Source organism: Polistes fuscatus, unplaced genomic scaffold (assembly GCF_010416935.1).
Source record: "Polistes fuscatus isolate 324 unplaced genomic scaffold, CU_Pfus_HIC Scaffold113, whole genome shotgun sequence".
Lineage (NCBI taxonomy): Eukaryota > Metazoa > Arthropoda > Insecta > Hymenoptera > Vespidae > Polistes > Polistes fuscatus.
The window spans coordinates 12,746-21,223 of record NW_025113013.1 but is presented as its reverse complement, the minus strand read 5'-3'; the positions used below and the strand labels follow the sequence as shown (position 1 = coordinate 21,223).

At 31.0% G+C, this 8,478-nt stretch overlaps 1 pseudogene; it reads left to right on the top strand.

Moving 5' to 3' along the window:
- The first annotated feature begins 1,011 nt into the window (after positions 1–1,011).
- Positions 1,012–6,229, top strand: LOC122526645 (annotated as a pseudogene).
- The last annotated feature ends 2,249 nt before the right edge of the window (positions 6,230–8,478 follow it).

Sequence of the window (8,478 nt, the reverse complement as noted above, 5' to 3'; positions counted from 1 at the left end):
TTATTTTTTGAGGCTATCCACGAATCAACCCAATTTTTGGTATCATCGTATGATGTGAACCGCTGCTCCGACAGAGCATGTGCCATTGACCGGAACAGATGATAGTCGGACGTCGCAATGTCTGGTGAATACAACGTGTGGGGTAGTACTTCCCAATCAAGTGTTTTCAAATAGTTTTTCACCGAAACCGCTACATGCGGACGAGCATTATCATGTAGAAGAATAATTTTGTCGTGTCTGAAGTAGTATTGAGGGCGTTTTTCCTTTAGAGCTCGGCTCAATCTCATCAATTGTGTTCGGTAGAGAGTTCCAGTGATTGTTTCGCTTGGATTAAGCAACTCGTAATACACCACACCTAGCTGATCCCACCAAATACACAACATGAGTTTTCTTCCATGAATATTCGCGGTTCTGCTGTGGATGTTGACGCGTGGCCAGGTAGTCCCCATGATTTTCTTCTTTCTGGATCATCATAATGTATCCACTTTTCATCACCAGTGACGATTCGATGTAAAAACCATTTTTTTTGTGCCTAGCTAACAGCATTTCACTCATGTATAATCAGCGTTCAACATCTCTCGGCTTTAATTCGTATGGAACCCAATTTCCTTGTTTATGAATCATTCCTAACGATTTTAAACGATGTGAGACTACTTGCTGAGTGACTTCTAAAGTAAGTGCAAGTTCCTTTTGTGTTTGAGACAAATCTTCCTCCAATAATTCCATCAATTCTGCATCCTCGTAAATTTTTGGCTTTCCACTGCGATCTTTGTCTTTTACGTCAAAATCACCGTTTTTAAACTTTTGAAACCACTCATAACATGTTCTCACACTCAAGGCAGCCTCATTATATGCTTCTACGAGCAATCGATGCGCTTCAACTGTAGATTTTTTTAAATTAAAGAAGTAAATTAAAAGTTCCCGCAATGACGCTTATTTGGCTCAAATTTAGACATTTTTGGATAAAAAAAATATATGATGCTAATACGAAGTTAATAATATGATAGGGTTATGTTGCTCTTGAATGGGTAACCTAATTTTCAAGCCGGTTATTATCTGCGAATTCTAACGTAAGCCTCGTGTAATGGCATCTTTCTCAAAACTGCGGAAACTTATTTGTACTGCTAATACATTTTTGAAAACATAATTCAATTATATTTATTGTCAAATAAAGATTCTTATTTTTTATTTCCCTACCAGATTAATTTTTCCGAATTTGGAACTTATTATTAGATCACTTGTCATGTAAGGGGCTTATATACTTTGTTATAAAGGTCACATATAGAATCGTATCTAATCTATTTTATGTATTGATAAGACGATATATTAAATACAATCGTAAAAATCTGTGCCATCAGTGTTCCGTAAATTCTAATTCGTGAACATGCACCGCTCGGCGTTAGTGTTATCATTTTATCGTGCCTTCTTTCCGAAAGTCTCGGTAAGATTAGTATAATTCAAAAATATATATTTGTATTACAATATAAAATATATAAATAAAAACAAAAAAACAAAAAGAATAAAATATAGTGAATTGAATAATTTTTATATTAGGAAAAGTAGTTTCGGTCCAGGTGAACAAGATTAGGGATATGTGACCGTTAGAAAATATTCCCATATGTTCCGGTGGCTTTATTACACCACAGCAGACGTTCAATCGTATTATGAAAAACCCTTAGTGATTTGGTCCTGGTGCATCCTCTACTTCTTTTGGAAACTTCGAGGAACTTGGTTCTCTCGATACAAATTTGAAACCAAGGAATTACACGTGGGTAGGAATTTATTTTTTCTCATTTCGAACATTTCTAAATAAAAATAAGTATTACAGAAATGCATTAAAAATTTCCAAATATTTATCTTCTAACAGGTTAAGGATTACAATGTTTTGTTCATTGATAATCCAGTTGGTGCAGGGTTTAGTTATGTTGAAGACTCATCAGCATATGCTCAGACAAACGAACAAATTGCTATTGATCTCGTCGAATGTATGAAAGGATTTCTAAAAAAATTACCAAAATTTTCTGATGTATTTACTTATATCCTAACCGAATCGTACGGTGGAAAGATAGTGGCAGAATTTGCTCTACTTTGGTATAAGGTCTGATCTTTCTTTTATTTTCTTATTTTTTTGTCCTATAAAAAATACATTATAAAAAATTAATACTTATTATTAGATATTTTAGAATATATTTATAATTCATAAGACCCTAAAAATCCATAAAAGAGAAAGTATTAAAGGTAATGTTTCAAATAAAAATTATATTTGCAACATTGTAAATATAAATAAATATAATATAAAATAAAATAATACTATTATATATTATATATAGTAATGTTTATTACAATAATTATTTTATATAAATCGATGGTCTAGCCACACTGTAGATTACTAGTTTCCGGTACGATTACTAAAATCAAGTCACATAGGCACAGTTAGTAACATGGATGGGTGACCCGTCCGAAGAAACAAAAGACTGAAACTGTGTGATTATTGAGTCCAGAGAGTCGTCGAATAAAACGCGTCTCCTTTGGTAGTAAAAAATTAATGGAGAAGGTGTTAATAAAAAAGTGATTGGAAACCGTAAAAAGACAAATATTATTATATAAATATTATAATGTATATAAATAAAAAGAAAAATATATATATAAATATAATAAAATATATAACAAATATATATATAATATATGTATATAACATAATATTTAAATAATATATTACATAAAAATATAAATTAAATAATTATCAAAATTTTTGATAAAAAAAATATCAATAAATAATAATAATATAATATATAAATAAAATAAAGTATAATATATTTATCTTCTTATTGTCTCTTTTACTGGTTTAAGGGGTCTTACGATCTATCTGCATTACTATACAATATTTATGAACGCAAAAGTATAATAGCAAACAAATATATACAATGACCATAACCAAACAATTATGACAATAATACTTAACATATTAATATAAACATATCAGGTATATTACTAAAATATAATATATTAAATTTATAGGAACAGCAAGCAGGTACTATAAAAAGTAACCTAAAAGGATTGGCCGTGGCGATGTATGGATATCTCCAATCGATTCTGTTCTCACTTGGGCACCTTTTTTACTTAGCACGGTAATGCTATGGAGTCAATTGTTCCACGATTATAAACGATCAATCACCATAACTATCATGTTAAGATAAATTTCATATTCAATATTTTTAGGGTATGATCGATTCTAATGGTTATAGAAAAATAGAAATATTAGCCAACGCAACTAGAGATGCTGTTAATAGTGGTCGATGGTCAATGGCCACTTCTTTACGGGAATATACAAAAAATACCATTCTCCAAGTTACAGATAATATCGATTTCTATAACATTCTAATAAAACTTTCCCCTTCCTATGGACCTTCTCAAACTCTCGGGAAACTATCATCAATTTATACTGATGGAGGTGATCATACTTTTTCAATTTTATCAATGTGATGACTTTTAAAAAAATATACAACAACATTCTGATCTCTGATAACTTTAGTAAATTATTATTAAAATTCGTTAGCATGCTACAATACAATCAGCACAATTAAATAATGATAATAATAGTAACAGCACGTTCAGAAAGTACCTAATTGAATTTAATTTACAAAATAACTTGCATATTAAAATTCGAAAGGCAATAATTTGTGAAAAGCATGAAAGATATTTTATTATGAAATTCTTTAAAGAATATTCGAGCTATAGTAACTTCTGAATAAATCTGACAATAATCCGTCCATTCGAATATCTCAACAAATGAAGCACGAAATATACATATAAATGAAGATAATAATAATAATAATCTATTAATACGACAGATGCTAAATATCTCAATTTGATTCTACGGGACAGTAAAAATTTAGAGGATTTGATGAACGGACCAGTAATAACTGCACTTGGTCTTAAAACTTTTCATGGTCGACAATCTGACAGGGTGTTCAATATGTTGCGAGAGGATTTTATGAAACCGGTTGTCGATAAAGGTAATTCTCTTTCACACAATTGTAATACATACATTATATTATACAATAAGCACTTAAAAAATCTAACAATGAAATTTTATATATCCAATAATTTAACCTCCTGTTGTGTGTCGCGATAATAATAGTTTTTATCTTTTGTTCAATCCAACTGTAGACTGTTTCACAACAACACACACTTTCAAACGTTGCAAATAAAATTTTGATTTATTGATTTATTTATTAATAAATATTATTTATTGTAAATTACGTTAAATTAAATTCATCATAGACGAATTGAATACAAATTTTCAAAAATATTACGATCCACCAGAAGTATTATGTATTGACGAATCGCTAATTACATTCCGTGGGCGCATTGTATTTAGGCAGTATATGAAACAGAGAAAACACAAATACGGTATAAAATTATTTAAATTATGTTGTGGTCATGGATACACTTATAACTGTAATGTGTACACCAAAAAGGTCTCGATAAGGAAAACACAACTCCGTCAAATGTTGTAATGTCTCTATTGAAAAACTTATTTCATAGAGGCCACACATTGTGTACTGACAACTGGTACACCAGTATCGATTTAGCGAATCGCCTAATAGAAAAAAACGCACATTTGATTGGAACACTTCGAACAAATCGTAGGGAAAACCCAAGTGATGTGATAAGAACTAATTTGAAACGTGGAGAACTTATAGCTAAAGAAAATAATCAGGGTATTACAGTGTTGAAATGAAGGACAAAGAGATTTTTTGGTCCTGTCCACAAAACATTCCAGTGAAATGATAAACATAAAAACAAAACGCAGATTTTGCTGTAAACCACAAATTATAGTTGAATATAATAAAGCAAAAACATCCATTGATTTATCAGATGAAATGAGTGCGTATAGCAGTCCCTTGAGGAAAACACTCAAATGGTATAAAAAGTTAGCCTTTGAGTTATGTTTGAACACCGCTGTGATTAATTCGCTCTTCGTCTTTCAAGAAGTAACAGGACAAAAAATATCAGTTACGGAATTCCGGAGATAATTGGTGAATGGACTGACACAGCGAGAAGATGAACAAATTCCGCATCGCGAAGGAAAAATTCTTCATAAATTGCAGAAAAAGAAAGGAAGCGTCCATAAAGTTCGAAAATATTGTTCTGGTTGTTATGCTAAAAATTCAAGATTATTTGGGTCCAAGAAAGCCAAAAATATAACAAAAAAGTTGTTACATTTTGTTACCTGTGTAAAGCCATACTTTTGCTTAGATTGCTTTAATAAAGCTCATTAGAATTATATTTGACTAGATTTCATTCAGGCGACATTTATCTTTTTTATCTTTAATACTGTCGGTCCCACCGGACCGATGTCGGCCGAACGAAAAGTCTAACGCCGGTCCCCGAGGACCGACGCCGTCCCGAAGAAAAGTTCAGCGGCGGTCCCCAGGGACCAACGCCGCGAAAAACGTGTTAAGAAGCACGTTCGTTCGTTAATTTCAATTCTGTCGCGTTCGCGAGTTATTTTTAAAATTTATATATTAAATTAACTGCGACCAAGGCAGTAATTGCATTAGATTTTGTTCGAGTAAAGTTGTATTTTTACCCTTAAACAGTCGCACAAACAGTTCGCGTATTAATCAGCGTATTAATAAAGATTTTTGTACTTGCATTGTTTTTGTGCAAATCAGTTTTGGGAAGCAGTTATAGAATCAGTGATCGCATGCATAATGAATTAAAATCATACGCGAATTAAAGTCAGTGTTGTTCGCCGTAATTTCAAATTTTGATTTTACGAGAAGAAACTTGTAGATAAGGTTTTTATTTTCGTTTATACCGCGTTATTTGATACATGCGTGATGCATCGTCATGGTGCCATTGAGCTTCATCCCATTGGAATGCATTCTGAATATTCATTTTTATTAACATTTATTCGTTTTTGTTTGCTATGATTTTGAATCATATTACATATAACTTATCATTTTGTTCTATTTTATGTTACAGACATAACGACGGATTATCTTCCTCTTCATAGATGTGGAATAATTTCTTCGATGGATCTTCTTCAATAACAAATAGAGTAACTCTCCGATCGTCAGACTACAATACTTGTTATGAAGTAGGAGTGTTTTGAAGCCACCGCAGAACTCCTAATGCTAACTATTAATACTTCGTATATGTGTTATTTTAATTCTAAAATATCACAAATATGTTATATAACGGTTGGTAACGAATGAGTGAGCACGGAGGAACTTTAAATTTCTTCAATCATGCCGAGGATTAAAGGTCCTAATCGGCACGAGCTACTGGCTGTAATTATTTAAATAAATTATTTACGAGCACACGAGTAATTCTTTTTCATCAATAACTCATGAAAATATATAATTTGTTGTATGTTTTATTAGTTCAGGATAGGTCTTCTTATTTCATCGGTTATATTTATTTAATTAACAGTACAATTAATAAACGCCCTTTCTTATATTTCCTATTTTGCTCTCGTTAGTAGTGTTGAAATCGAGAATTTATTCGATTATTATTATTATTATTTATTTATTATTTATTTATCGATTTCGTCCAAAAAAGCATGTGATATTATCTTTAAATGCATTGCATCGTGTTTAATTTATGTAAGTGCGAATAATTTTAATATATCGATACTTCGATATTAACAATAAATGAACACGAAGACAAACCTTTTCGCGACGGATAGACTCTAACAGTTAAGTGGTGGTACAAAGCCTAGTTCTTTAATTAGAACACCTAACTTAATAAAAGGAGTCTTCCGAGGTTTTACATATATATTTATATATTTCTTTTTCTTTTTTGAAATTCTTACTTATTAAAAAATTAAATTTAAAATTTCTTACAAATGAAAAGTTAAAAAAATTAAATAATTATAAAAAAATTAAATAACCTATAGAGTCCTAGTCCGCTTAGATGAATTTCTATAGAAATGAATTTATATGTTATGTATTTATGTTTTTTTAATCATGTTTCTCAAATTATGATTTTCAGCTTCTAATGAGCTAATCTTTCGTTTCTTCCTCCTATACTTTCTGTCTTCCCATCTAGGAGTGTGCTCAAATGCTACTCGTACTGGTAAGAAATGGTTAGCATAGGTTCAGTTTTAAATTTTTCCCTTATTAGCGATTGTCTTTGTACCAGTGGTTGCACGATGTACTTTGCTATATGCGTATTAGGTAGTGTGTACCGTACATCGTTTTTCGCGATAGTTTTTAATTAATGCATCATTCAATATTTGAAGTACTACTTGTAAAGTCATTTATGAGATGAAAAATACGAATATTTGCATTTTTACATTTATATTAAATTTTTATACTTTCTTCTTTTAATAAAATCGTTTTTAATGGTAGAATTACCGAATTTATTTATGGAAACTCTGATATACTCGTATATTATTAGAATGCACATATATTAGTATGTACCAGTAATTTTGATTTAGTCATTTTTGCAATAATCATCAGCCTTGGTTGTCAATTACAGCAAAAAGTACGTATACCTTTAGCATATACGCTTAGAAAACAAGTGGTTTAAAACTAGGGTGTCGGAGGTGCGTCGGGGGATGCTCTCTAGTTTAGGTATTTGCACCCTGGTGGTATGTGAGAGAATCGTGGAGTGAGTGGGTTGATGGGTATGTATGTACGTATGTTTGCTCTTTTTAGATATTGCCAATATACTGGTGGCAGGTTGCATACTTTTCTGAATGAATGTGAAAACTTTAATTATAAGCAGGTGGGAACCCCGGAAAAACACGTGGTATACTTTCACTTAAAAGTGGAAGTCCTACCTCCGAGTTTTATACAGAATTGTTACAAAATTATATTATTTCATTTTATCATGCTTGTTTTATAAATTAATTCTGTCACTCTTCCGTAATCTTTATTATGTATCATGACTCAAAAGGATTTGCAACGATTTGAAAGATTTATTTCTATTCGATTCTATCTCGAACGAGATGTAGTCGAACAAATTCGCAAATTTTTTGATGAGTTTGATGCTTAGTTTTAAGTATTATAACTAGCACTTCGCACTATCGCGATTTAGTCTTTGAAATATTTAATATAATTCATATAAAGAAAAAATTAAATAAAAATATTGCAAGAAAATGCATTACATTTATTGCATTTGTAACCGACCATTTCTCTGATCTGGATGCAAGGGTTAAAGGGCGTTATTATTTAGATAACAGTTTGTCAGGATTAAAATTTTGAAATACACATATATTTAATTGTACATAAAGTCACTTAAACGTAAATCTTCGTAATTAAATAAGCATAACATAAGAAAACATAAGACGTAAAAACCGTAAGACATAAGACATAAAACTCAATAAGGCCACCTAACACTTTCACATAATACGACCACTTAATACCTCGGCATAATACGATAAGACTTCCTAAGACTCAATCATAAGACTTTTCGAGGCGCAATCATAAGACTTACCGCAGTGCAATCATAAGACTAACT